The sequence below is a fragment of the Mirounga leonina genome, unplaced genomic scaffold (genome assembly GCF_011800145.1).
Source record: "Mirounga leonina isolate KUSES-001 unplaced genomic scaffold, KU_Mleo_1.0 Mir_53, whole genome shotgun sequence".
NCBI classification, from domain to species: Eukaryota; Metazoa; Chordata; class Mammalia; order Carnivora; family Phocidae; genus Mirounga; species Mirounga leonina.
The window spans coordinates 28,565,823-28,580,751 of record NW_023270807.1 but is presented as its reverse complement, the minus strand read 5'-3'; the positions used below and the strand labels follow the sequence as shown (position 1 = coordinate 28,580,751).

Sequence of the window (14,929 nt, the reverse complement as noted above, 5' to 3'; positions counted from 1 at the left end):
CCATGAACATTTTTCTTCCAAACTTCCAACTTTGTTGATTAATTTTACTTATAGTACAGCTATCTATCTATCTATCTATCTATCTATCTATCTATCTATCATCTATCCATCTAACATGTTTATCATCATCTATCTAATAATATTAGTCATTTTTAGCATACAACTAAGTGGCATTAATTATATTCACTATCTATTCCAGATGCAGTCATTACCACTATCTTCATAACTTTTTTATCACCCCAAACAGAAATTCCATGACCCAATTTTCTTCATTCTTGCAGCCATCAGCCTACAAATACATGACCACTGACACCAGCCCCTTGTACCCATACTGGCCTCGGCACCCGAGGCTGGACAATTTTATACCCCACTCTGCATCTCCTAGTTGGCCTCTTCCCTGTCTCTGGGGTCTTGGTTGCAACCACATGGCTGTTATCAAGTTATACTGTTGTTGTTCCCCTGGGGACTTGGTAGCAATTGCCCTGTGCTGGTTTGCAGTATGTGGGTTCGTTCACATGGTGATTGAGGGCTGGTTCAGCCTCTACCACAAAGACTTTCTTGGACACTAAGCTTTCTTTTTTTTATTATTTAATTTTATTTCTTTATTTGACAGAGACAGCAAGACAGCACAAGCAGAGGGAACAGCAGAGGGAGAAGCTGGCTCCCCACTAAACAGGCAACCTAAAGCGGGGCTTGATCCCAGGATCTCGGGATCATGACCTGAGCCAAAGGCAGACTCTTAACTGACTAAGCCACCCAGGAGCCCCAAGACCAAGCTTTCTTGTCCCAACTTTGGAAAGCCTGTGCCACAGGAGGCAGCTGATACAACCTGAGTGACAACTTCACAATATGCATGGAGACCATCACAGCTTGCCTATGGAGACCACTTAGCCTATGGGTGGTGATCGCCTTTCTCCACCAGCAGCCCCTCTGCCTTGTCTTACAGCCTGTGGTCTCTGTGGATCTCCTGGTGCTCTCTTTCCTGACAGAGCGCCAGGACAGATTCCAGCATGGGGAGCTGGACCACCCACTCTGCTTCTGGTTTTACTTTGTCTTCATGAATGCCCTGTGGCTGGAATCCTCATGCTTGATTCTCTAAAGCAGCTCACTCATGTCCAGAACATGCTGGATGCCAAAGCCACAAAAGCCAAGAGCAAGCAGAATTAATAAGTAATAGGCTGGGCTTGAACACTGGCTGATGAGGAACACTCCACCAGCCAGAAAAGTCCAGTTCTTACTCCCACAGGTTGGAGGGACAAAGCAAATTGATCTGTCAAACTCAGGCTGTTGGGTAAGCAACCAGAAGGGCCAGAGGCAGGAGCAGGAGAGGAGCTGTGTGGAGCTATTGCCAAGAACCACTGGGACAAAGGTACAGAAGAATCTAGGAGGTCCATGATGGTGACAGTTTTTAAAATCAGGAAATAGGGGCACCTGGGTGGCTCTGTTGGTTAATTGTGTGCCTTTGGCTCAGGTCATGATTCCAGAATCCTGGGATCAAGTCCCACATCCAGCTCCCTGCTCAGTGAGGAACTTATTTCTCCGTCTCCCCTTGCTCCTCCCCACCCCCACTCATGCACTCTTTCTCTCAGTCAAATAAATAAATAAAATCTCAAATCAAGCAATCAATCAGGAAATAAAAGATCTTGACCACCCCAAGAAAAAGAAAGAAGAAAAACTCTGTGACCACTAAACAGTAACTCCTCTTTCTCTCTGCCCCTGGTAATTGCTAACCCTTTTTCTGCCTCTAGGAATTTACCTTTCTAGATATTTCATGTAAGTGGAATCACATATTTATCTTTTTGTTTTCTGGCTTATTTATCTTAGCATGATGTTTTCAGGGTTCAGCCCTGAAAACACTTTTTATGGATAAATAATATTTCTTGCATGCATATACCACACTGTGTTTGTTTATTCATTCATCTGTTAATGAATTTTGTATTGTTTTTACCTTTTGACTATTGTAAATAATGCTGCAATGAACACTGATATACAAGTATTTATTTGAGTTTCTGATTTCAGTTATGTTGGGTGTATGCCCAGCAATGGAATAGCTGGGTCATATGATAATTTAATGTTTAGCTTTCAGAGGAAGCATCAAACTGTTTTCCACAGGGCCTGTATTATTTTCATTAAAGGTACAAGGGTTACAATTTGTCCAGAACCTCACCAACACTAGTTGCTTTCTGTTTTGTTTTGTTTTTTTAATTTTATTTAATAGTTATCCTAATAGGTGTAAGTGATAACTCATAATGATGTTAAATATCTTTTCAAGTGATTAGTGGCCATTTGTTTATGATTTTTGTAAGAGTATCTCTTTAAGTCATTTGCTTATTTTTAAATAGGGTTTTTCTTCTTCTTTTTGAATTGTAGGAGTTACTTTTTAGTAAGTTAATAGTATTTATTGGTAGTATTAATATATTCTAGATTGTAAACCATTATTAAATATATGATTTGCAAATATTTTCTCCCATTCTGTAAGTTGTCTTTTCACTTTCTTAATAATGTCCTTTGATATCCAAAAGTTTGTATTTTGATAAAGTCCAATTTATCTATTTTTTTTCTTTTCTTTCAGTTGATTTTAATATCATATCTAAAAATTCATTGCCAAAGCTGAGTCATCAAGATTTACTCCTACATTAGCTTTAGCTCTTACATTTATACCATTGATCTATTTTGAGTTAATCTTTGTGTATGGTGTTAGGTGGATATCAACTGCATTCTTTTGCATGGAAATTCAGTTCTCCTAATACCATTTGTCGAAGAAATTATTCTTTCCCCATTGTTTGAGCTTGGCATTCTTATTAGATCAGCTGGCCATAGATACACATGTTTATATTCTGAACTCTCAATTGCATTCCATTGATCTAGCCTTATGTCAATACCATGTTCTTTTGTTAAGATTTGGAGGGTGTTTTGAAATCAGGAAATGTAAATCTTCCAACTTTTTTTCAAAATTGATTTGGTTTTTTAAGGTATCTTGCAGTTCTACATGAATTTGAGGATTGGCTTTTTCATTTCTACAAATAAAAGTTTTGGAATATGATAGGGATTGCATTGAATGTGTAGATTATTTTGGGTGGTATTGACATCATAACAATGGTAAGTCTTCCTGTGTATGAACACAGGATGTCTTTCAATTTATTTAGATTTCTTTAATCACTGTTTTGTAGTTTTCAGTGTATAAGTATTTCACCTCCTTGGTCAAATTAATCCTAAGTATTTTATTCTTTTGGATGCTATTGTAAATAAAAATTTTTAATTTCTTTTTTATGTGTTCATTGTTAGTATATAGAAACACAACTTTTCGGGGCACCTGGGTGGCTCAGTCGTTAAATGTCTGCCTTCGACTCAGGTCATGATCTCAGGGTCCTGGGATCGAGCCCCGCATCGGGCTCCCTGCTCAGCGGGAAGCCTGCTTCTCCCTCTCCCACTCCCCCTGCCTGTGTTCCCTCTGTCGCTGTGTCTCTTTCTGTCAAATAAATAAATAAAATCTTAAAAAAAAGAAACACAACTTTTCTTTGAGTGTTGATCTTGTACTCTGTAACTTTGTTAAATTTGTTAATAGTTTTAGAAGCATTTTTGTCCATTTTTTGTGAAAATCTATATATAGTAAAATGTCATTTGTATGTACAGATAGTTTTATTTCTTTTCCAATTTGGGTAACTGTTATTACTTTTTTCTAGCCTAATTGTTCTGGCTAGAACTTCCAGTACAATGTTGAAAGAAGTCATGAAAGTGGATATTCTTTTCTTTTTCTTTTTTTTATTTTAGTAGGGAAATTTTTAGTCTTCCACTGGAGTATGATTTCGGTTGTGGGTTTTTTATAAATGTCCTTTGTTGTGTCAGTGAATTTCCTTTATTTTCCTAGTTCCCTGTTTTTATCATGAAAAAGTATTTGGATTTTTCACACACCTTTTTCACATCAACTGAGATGATCATGTTTTTTTTCCCCTTCTATTAGTAAGATTACATTGATTTGTTTATGTTGAACCACCATTGCACTGCTTGGATAAATCTCACTTGTTAATTGTGTATAATCCTTTCCATGTGTTGTAGGATTGGTTTTGCTAGTATTTTATATAGAATTTCTACATCTATATAAGTAATAAGGCAGATTGGTCTGTGATTTTATTTTGTTGTAATGTCTTTATCTGGCTTTATTTTCAAGGTAATGGTGAACTCAAGGAATGAGTTTGGAAATGTTTTCTCATCTTCTATTTCTTTGAACAGTTTGAAAAGAATTGGTGTTAATTCTTCTTTAAATGTGTGCTAGAAGTTACCAATAAAGCCTTCTCATCCTGGACTTTTATATGTTGTGATGAAATTCGGTAAGCATCTAATTCCTTATACTTGCATCTTATGATCCTTGGGGTGTTTTATTTTATTTTATTTTATTTGGTTTTATTTCTCTGACTGATGCATAAAGCAGTGGCTCCTACTTGACAAGAGTAAGTTGATGTATTACAGCTGTAGAAATTATTAAAAGATAGAAATGATAGTAACGCTATATATAAACCCAGGGGGTGCCTGGGCGGCTCATTCAGTTAAGCATTTGCCTTCGGCTCAGGTCATGATCCCAGAGTCCTGGGATCGAGTCCCACATCAGGTTCCCTGTTAAGGGAGCCTGCTTCTCCCTCCCTCTCCCTCTGCTTTTCACCTACCCCCTGCTTGTACTCTCTCTCTCACTCACTCTCTCAAATAAATAAATAAAATCTAAATAAATAAATAAATAAATAAATAAATAAATAAATAAACTAGAACTTTTTCTGTAAGAAGTCGTTTGATTCTCAATTTCATACAGGTGAAATTATAAGTAGAGAAGCCACTTCAACTTTTACCTGAAAGTTTTAGGAGATGACTATTACATGTGGACTTTTTAAACATAAAAGTAAAATGATATGTTACATTGAGTTGTTTAATCATGTTTGTATTCCCATCACTTAACACTTTGGTAAAAAAAAATGTTCTACTAATAAATTTTTAATGAATGACAATGTAATTAGTCGTCACATTATTTATTAGTGAAATAGGAAAATAAGCAAAGATTAATGTATTATCTATAAATTAACAAAACTCCATCCAAATGTTTTTATTATAATTAAAAAAAACCTCACCTATCATATTTTAAGGCACAAAATATAATTAATTCAACACATGTTCTCTAAAGATATATGACTGACATATAAAAAATAGAATTTCTGCTGTATGGGAAAGAAACTGTCCTCAAAACATAAAAGGTAAATTTAAAACTTTAATTCTACTGAGAAAACAATTTAATCACAAGCTGAGGCAATTTTTCAGCAATATCTGATTGATACATTTAGTGGTAGACAGGTTTGAACATAGCTGAATGCAGAGTTTCAAATGATGGCATGGTATTTGATTTTTTGCTCTCTCAATTTTTGATATTGTATTCCTCTGTGTATGTTTCCTTATTAGTTAGTGATTTCCACATGGTAGATCTGGGCAACTTAAATGTACATTCTTTTTATGTCTTTAGGTCTGGCACTTGTATGAGATGAAAAAAAGGCACAAGTGATAAGACATTATGGCCATATGAAAAATAAGGTCCATAAATACATGGTTTCTTTGTCTAAAAGAGACAGAGGTTCTGGAGGGAAAGGTTAAAGTGAATAGAAAATCCTTTAAATGTTCTATCCCTATGGGATAATCAGGGATATCAAGGAAGTTCTTGATTCTGAGACTGGAACAAGTGTGTGAGGGTCCCCTAAATTTACAATACTTTTTCTCTCAGGCCCTTCTGGATATTGAATGCTCTTGTGTTTGTGCCAAAGAAATGCTCAAACCCCAACTTTCCATAATAGCCAGCTGAGGTAGGGAGAGTGCCATGGACAACGTAAGTTCCTTATTCCCAGTATGGAAAAAAATCTGAGTTGAAAAAAAAAAGCAGTATTGTAACAGACACTTCAAATATCCATCAAAAAAGAGTTGTGTGTCCCAAGTAGCTTGTTTTCTATTAACCACTCATGAGAAAGAAAAAAAAAAATAGACTTGAAAATGATTTTGTGTATGCAAATAGCAGAAGTATTACAATATTATTATTTAATATTAGTATAATATTGTTTCTTTTAAATACATGATCTTATATATAAAGAGATCTTCATTTTAGTTAGAACACGTTTTTGTTTAGCATCATATTCAGATGTTCCTTTATCTTTAGGCTGACTATAGAGATAAAGGTCTAGAAGGATGAGACCTAGTGAAATTGATTTACACAAGGAAGATGGATAAATTTTGAGTCTAGAAAAGAAAAACAATCTTGAAATTATGCAGACTCAGCATCTACCATTATAGAAAAAAATTTGAGAACAAAATTGAGTGATAAGGATTTTATTTAGTTGTATAACAGCATATATGTGAACATGTTATCCTCTTTATCTCATAAAATAACCAGTAAAATTATTATGGGTGTCTAAACTCTGGAGTGAAATTAATTTTGAAAGAAATTTTAATAAATTCATTAATTATTTTAAGCTATTTATGATAAAGGAAAATGTTATTCATAAGAGTACTGTCACATATACATTTATTTTGGCTATCCGGATGCAATAAGATGGACCCCACCCCCAGTTGGTTTGAATGCTAAGACTGATGATCCCCCACATGCACATGCAGACACACACACACACACACAAATACACAAAATGGTATGAAAAAATTTACTACTAACATAATAAGGTTTTGTGAGAGAACAGGGCATGTGTCTCAAGCTAATCTGAAAATATCCTGAGAAACAGCACTAAGTGAAACTTGATTTGAGGTTTTTATGGTGGTTAGATGGAGGGCCAGATTTAGGGTTCTCATGAGCAGCATGGTTTGAGTCTCCTGGAGACACCAAAGGAGAAATTTTTAGAACTTTCTAATCATCAGCTCAAATTTGGGGCAAAAAAGTGGGGGAAATGAGTCTTAAAAGCTATCCAAGCGGTCCAATATAAAAAATGGATTCATGTTCTTTTATTGCAGTGTTCTTCCACAAATACAGGATATCCATAACTAATAAGATTCTTGTTTTATATATGCAAGAGATTGAATTTATGAGGAAGGATCAAGAGAATGTCTATGCTAAGTTTTGAAAAAATAATTGAAATGGAACATTTTTCTATGAACATTTTTCTATGATTATCCAAGTAAACTTAAAAGTGGAAAATCTAATATAATCAACAATAACTAAAATGAAAAAAAATCTATCTCAAATAGAATTTTAACATTAGGTTAAGACAGTGTCTGGGGAATTTCTACTAGATCTTAAAAAAAGAGATTGTTACTGTTATTAATTTTTCCATAACATACTTTAAAGACTTTCCAAGTTTTTTAAATACATAGCAGGCAAACAGCAATAATCAATATTAAATTAGAATTAGTTTGATGAACTAAGGATGAATAAACAACTGGGAATGTTTAGATTTCTTGAAGAAGAAGAAAGGAAATAGGTCAAGGAGGAAGAGAGGGGTAAACGTTATGGGAAGGATAGGTATAGTCTAAAGTACTTTTATGTATGGTCTCATTTGATTGTTACAACATCTCTATGAGAAAATGCTATTATTATTATTATTCCTATTTCACGGGCACATGAACTTATCCTAACTTATCCTATGTTACGGAGCTGGTAAGGAGCAGAACCATGACAAGAACACATGTCTATATGATCCCCAAAATCGCGTTGACAAAGATGAGTATCATCTATTTATCATTGAATGAAAAGTGGACCTTCAATGGTTTCATAAAAAAATTATGGTTTATAAAGGAATTTTTCTATGTATGTATCTAAACACTCTACATATTTATCTATATAAACATATTTGCATGTATATTTGAAATGTATGTAAGTACAAAATTGAAAAATGAAGATTATATATATCAAAATATTTATAGCGTTCATGTTTGGATATTAGAATTATCTAAATTATTTTATTTTGTTTTAAAGCTACAATTTAAAAATTTTCTTTCATTTACTTTTACAATTTGCAATTAACATATAAGCTAATTCGTTCTGTAACAAAACAAAATTATTAAAAACTCAAAAGTGGACATGAGATAAGAGAAAAGATACATAGTATTTGAATAGTTATTAAACTGGAATTTTAATTGTTGAATTATTGAGAAATAAATGCATAAACATATGGAATCTTAGCTAACATATATCTATAATTTTTTAAACCAGATGGGCATTCATAGTTTTATATTTAACATTTATTTTTATTTTTCTATAGACAGAAGACCCTAAATTGTATGAAGAATAATGAGAATGAAAGTACCCACCTCATTAAATTAAATATAGGGATTTTTTTTTATCTTATGCTGTGAGTACTGACACCTCATTAAATTAAATATAGTTGTTCTTTTTTTTTGATCCCATGATCTGAGTACTCTACCTTTAGAACAATTAAAGTACCAGTTACTTGTAGACATTTTATTACAAAAGTCTTCTTTTACTGATAAAACAGGCCATTCCACATTATTTTTTCTTCATTCTTGCTAACATTTCCTATATCTGTTAAAGCTTTGACTTAATTAACTAATTAACTGGCTCTTCATTTTGGGGACCTCAGCCGTTTCTGTGTTTAAAAAAAAATGATAGAATATAGTTGATGTGTTATTCTTACATTTATTCTAATTAAAAATCACCTATTTTCTTTAAAAAAAAAAAGTGTTTCTTACCCCTTCTATAGCCTGTAGTAGACCCTATTCTTCTGCTGAACTGGCACAAGTTTTAATGAGTTATCACAATTTGAAAGCGCTATTCACACGCAGTTTTAGTTCAGTCAAATATGTCATAAGCTTAACCACCAACTATTAGAAATGTCAGTACAAAATAATTGTATCAAATTGATTTGGACCTTCCCAGAAATTTTAAATGCCAAAATAACTTAAATTGTGTGATATTTTGCCAAGAGTCATTTACAACAATCCATGATCGTTAATGACAGATTAGCTAAATAAATGCTTCAAACTTATCAAATGTTTTGTGAAAAAAATAGTATAGAATAAAATCTGAAGTACATATTGCATTTTAATTGAATATTTTAAAATTTCAATCTATACCCCATCTATATGTATTTCTCAGGGACATAAAATCTGTACTCTGCATTTGTTTTTAGGTGAAAAAGGGGAAGAATATTGATAGGTATTAATTTTTACCATTATTGTTTACAGTAAAGGTAAGCCAAATTTTCAAGAGTAATGTAAGTTCTGAGCAGAACATTGGACCCAAATCTATACTCTTGCATTTTTTGAATTTATCTTTCTAAATAAATTGTAAGGATTTTTTAGATTAAACGTTTTGTTCTATCTTGAATTTATTTCTGGTGACAAACTGAGTGTCTTGACTAGAGTAGGAAATGCAGGTTGAAATCTGATTGCTATTCATTTTTGTTAGATAAATGGCAGTAATATTTTCATTGAATAGGAAAATGATAAAGGACAATCTCTTTGAGAAATTTAATTAAATTTTATTTTGATTCTGGTATCAAGTCTATTGTGAATTATTGCCTTGGAGATTCAAGGTCTTTTTTTTTTTTTTTCTATTTAAGCTATGATTTACTGTATCACAGTAATAAGTTATTCTGTGATGAAATTTAAAATACATTATTGAGTAATTGATTTAAAATTTTAAGTTTTTTTTATTATGATCGTATGCACTATTGAAATATATAGGAAATGTTAAGACATCATATTAATTTCATTTATGTTTAATTTATTAGATTTATACAAATTTTTCAGTACTTTGGAATATTTAATTTGTTAGGCAAATATCTGAGTTCTTAAAAAGTAAGTCAAATACATTAATTTTTAAGTGCCAATCAAAGTTTAAGAAAAAAATAGTTAAATTGTAAACACTCCCCAACAATGGGGATTATTAATATTTTTCTGTGTTTTAACTTGGCAAAATCAGATTTGTGAACTAAAAAGAAAATCTTTTTTTAAATTTTATTTCATTTTATTATGTTAGTCACCATACAGTACATCATTAGTTTTTGATGTAGTGTTCCATGATTCATTGTTTTCGTATAACACCCAGTGCTCCAGGCAATACATGCCCTCCTTAATACCCAGGATGGAGCTAACCCATCCCCCCACCCCTCTCCCCTTTAAAACTCTCAGTTTGTTTTTCGGAGCTTAAGAAAGAATTATAATTTGAGATTTCTACCTTTAATGGATTGAATTTTAAAATATTAATCTCAAAACCATCATAAAATTAGTGACGTTCTTCTGTGAACAAAAAGCACCATGGAGGATGCTAAAAAGCCAACAACAGACAATAAATGTTATCATTTACATAAGAAATCTAAAGAATGATACATAAAGGTTAGCAATTTATTTAAGTTTTGTCCATTTTAGCCAAATTTCAGGAATTTGTAACTGTATGTTTTATGAACTTCTATTTCCATGGAACTAAACATGCATTAAAAGTTAAATAATTTTATTACTTAATATCAGAATATATCTTTTGTATATTCTGCTTCAGTGCATCTTGTACACATAAAGTGGACTCATGATGCATACATGTTCACAGTTCCCATCTGTATAATTATAGCACTCTCTCTCTATATATTTCAGACCTGAAATTTTCCTTCCAGAAATTTATCTTTACAAACTTTTATGGTGTGAGGTTTTATGTTTCTTAACCTTCATGCAGTGGTTAATAATAACATTATACCTTTTATATATGTTACAGCTTATTTTGGAGATATTTCTTAAGATAAAATATAGCTCTACGTGTAATTGGACATCATTCCAGTTTATTGACAAAAAAATTTTTCCAGTTTGGGCCACTTTAAATATTTTAAATATTTGAAGGTCTTTTACACATTGGCAAATTTTGAGAGTCACACAATGGAAAGAACAAACTCTATGATACTTACTCACTTGAACAAAGTAGGTTCCAATATTTTTTATTATTAACCTCCAAAGTGTAGTGTCCTCACCTTAGCTAGCTTCCTAAGGTGATATGGTATAGAAGAAAATGTTAGAAGTTGTACTATAAAAGATTTCAACCAAGTCTAGAAAAGTAAATTAAATTTTTAATTAAATATGGAATGACTGTTATGCATACACAGAAATGTACACACCCAGAGATAGAAAGAGTACAAATAAAAAGATTTGGAGAGAGAGTACTATCAGCAAAATGGTAGAGTTTGGTAGAGTTTGTAGCTCCGAATGCCCACCTCTCTACAGAAACATGGAAAAAACAAGCAGGAACTGTCAAAAACAACATTGTCCTAACTCTGAAAAAAGGCAAAACTTTACAAAAACCAAGCAAATGCTGAAAGAAGAAAAATGCAACTTAAAAATGGTAGCATTTTAACTTCCTCTTTTCCCAGCCTATCCCAGCTCAGCAGCACTCTTGAAGGTGACAGCCTGCATTCTCATTGTGGGACCATGGTCCTTGGTCTTGAAGGAAGCAGAGTATATCTTATCTGCCCTTTCTAGCTCTTCTGGAGGATATGTGAAAGACTGATGCAAAGTCTTCATCACTTTTTGCCTAACTTGGAACTCTCTCAGGGTGGAAAAGTGACAGGCATTGTTCGAAACCACTGTAAGGTGAAGGAAGTCCCACAGTTGACTAGTGTAAAAGATTATGATTAAGATATATACATTAGTTTTTAGAACAATTTGTCACTTAAAAAAATAAAAGTCATCCACATTGGACAGGAAGAAGTAAAACTATCTCATCATAAGTCATTAAGGAAATCCAAATCAAAACTGTAATTATATACAGCTTCACACACACTGGCATGGCTATAATAATTTTTTTTTTTTTTAAATGGGAAACAACTACTGTTGATGCAGATGTGAAGAAATTGGTCCTCATACATCACTGGTGGGAATGCAAGAATGATACAGAAATGATATAGTGGTTCCTCAAATAGTTGAGTATAGAATTATCATATGTCCCTGCAATTCTACTCGTAGGTATTTACTACAAAAAATTAAAATCCAACAAGTACAAGCACATGTCTAGGCATGTTCATAGCAGCATTGTTCACAATAGCCCAAAATTCCACCAATGGATGAATGGATAAGCAAGTTATGATATATGCATACAAATGAATGTTATTTAGACATGTAAAGGAATGAAATATTGATACATGCTACAATGTGGATGAGCCTCCAAAACATTATGCTAAGTAAAAAAGAGAGTCACAAGAGACCACATGATTCTATTTATATGAAGTATCCAGAATAGATAAATCCATGGAGATAGGATGTATATTGGTGGTTACCAGAGGTCGCAGAGTAGTGACTCAATAGTTAAAGGGTTTTGCTTTGGAGTGATGGAAATGTTTTGGATCTAGATACAAGTGGTGGTTGCACATCACTGTGAATGTACCAAATGTCAGTGAATTGTTTGCTTGAAATGGTTAATTTTATGTTATGTGAATTTCACTTTCATAAATTGTTTTAAAATATTTGAATAATTTTTGTTTATTATTGATCATGAATCCTTGGATATCATTTCCTGGAACTTGCATTTCTAATAATTAGTTTTAGAGACTTAGATGTGATCTATTTGACATAAACCAAAGTTCCTCTTTAACTCAGTTTGTAGGCTACTTCAAATTCACCAGACTTTATTCATGTTGAAATGTTTGTTGGATGAAAAGATAATGAACAGATAGATGGAAACAGAGAATAAATCAAATCAAATGCAAATCAATACATTTCATAAAGTTAGCTGAATAATATTTTACTTTTTACTAAAAGTGAAAAATGAAGGTTGATCATATTACAATTATAAGTAATACATTTCCGACCAATTCAAAGTCCTTCATCTTATTTTTCCTTTATAATCAGATATATCCTTACAAGTCGTTGGCTTATCTAGACTCAGTTACCATCTAGCCTCATTGCTCATGTTCCTCCTTGCTCCTCTTGTAATGGTCATATCAGATTTTGTTCAGTTATTCTATAATTCTCTGCTTTTTTTTTTTTTTTTTTTCCCATGGGGCTCTTGTATCCCTTTAACGGCTCCTGAAAAAATTCTCCCTATCTCTTCATAGACAAAGCCCCTCATGAGTTTAATGAACTGATGGATTATTTATGTCTTATTTCTTAAGTTCATTGACTATATTTATCTTCTTGACTACCATTTGACTACCAGCATGTATGCATTTGGTAAAGTGACTAAATGTATTAAGGTTTAGCTAGGGGAAAGGGTTCAGAGAGAAAGGCCGGCCAGCACAGGAACAACTATTATAAACCATGTAGAAAATCGGTTCCATTTTTATGCGATTATTTCTTTTGGTTTAAGTATTTAGTTAAGATTTTATATTTGAATACTTGTTATTTATTTAGGATACATTGAAGTTATGTATTCTCCTTTAGTGGTTTATTTCTTTGTTGTATTTTATTTTATTTTATTTTATTTTATTTTATTTTATTTTATTTTATTTTATTTTATTTTTACTAAATACCCATGAAAACCTCTGTCTCCCATAGTTATCTGATATGGTTCATGGACAATGCCAGGAACTCTACACTACAGGATATTTCTTAAATCACATCAGATATAAAAAAAGATTAGTTCGGGGCGCCTGGGTGGCTCAGTCGTTAAGCGTCTGCCTTCGGCTCAGGTCATGATCCCAGGGTCCTGGGATCGAGCCCCGCATAGGGCTCTCTGCTCGGCAGGAAGCCTGCTTCTCCCTCTCCGATTCCCCTTGCTTGTGTTCCCTCTCTCGCTGTGTCTCTCTCTGCCAAATAAATAAATAAATAAATCTTAAAAAAAAAAAAAAAAAAAAAATCAGTTCATTTCTGGTATTCAAGTTCTGTGATAGGAAAACAAGCTGTACCAAAAGCAAATTAATCATTAGTAATATGAAGACAAAATTTAGTTTGTAATCTTACTAATCTTCATCAGTGAGATAAAGCAGTAAATCACAGGGAACTAAGTTTTGCTCCCAATGTAACAAACTTGGGGGGAAAAAAAGAAAGAAAATAGGTCCTACCATCAAAATGAACACTCTAGGAATTGGGACCAAGCTATATTTGCCTCAAGAATTTGGGGCTTAAGCTATACCCTTAATTTATTCTCTCCCCATCAGAATAAAGTTAACAGTTGCATTGCTAGTGATAGTTCTCAGGTAAGTCTCAATGAGATGGGCATTTTATATTATTTCAAATAATGGATCCTGCAATACTGGCAAAGTTTCTACTAATCAAGTTTCTCCAAAATTGCTCCAATTTTCTACTTTATGCTATAAAAGAACATAGCAGACCTTTCTACTAAATCTGCTTCAAATAAGATAGGGCTATTGGGATTGGGCTTAATAACCATCAACTAATAATCCTCTATGAAAATTTACAAGAATTGTTAAATACACATCACCCTTCCTGAAAGCCAGATCCAATATTTAGGTTTTCATACAAAAACTAAACCATAATATACATGAAAGAAGAAATATGTCTCACAAGCAATGTGTTGATACAATATAATTAGTGTGGTGATGTGTCATGTTGTTTTGAAACCATAAATAAAAAGCAGCAGAATAACACTTTGACTGGATCTTTATCTCCTAGAAAATAAAATTTCTTCTATATTCCCTTAGTAAAATGTAAAATATCCTTAACATATCCTTCCAGAAGAAGGTACTTTTCTTGAGATTTTGTAACCCTTTAATGCACCTCATTATCCTGTTTCTTTCTCTAACTTACTGAATTCCTATGTGCCACTTTGACTTTCTCCTTGTAAACAAATAACTTTATAGGGATCCAAGTGCCATTCAAGCCATACTCAAAGAATCTCAAACATAACATCTGTCACTGCCCACATTCTTCCTGAAGAAGACTGTCACAACCATGACCATACACTGTCTTGGGTCCAACAGTTGAGGATTAAAGAGAAGGGTGATTGGTATCTATACCCCCTCCTATGACACATCTAATATATCGTTTGTATTTTTCTTTATGG

The 14,929-nt window shown here is 32.9% G+C and overlaps 1 pseudogene; it reads left to right on the top strand.

The window, feature by feature from the left end:
• The first annotated feature begins 299 nt into the window (after nt 1-299).
• Nucleotides 300-1,167, top strand: LOC118001461 (annotated as a pseudogene).
• The last annotated feature ends 13,762 nt before the right edge of the window (nt 1,168-14,929 follow it).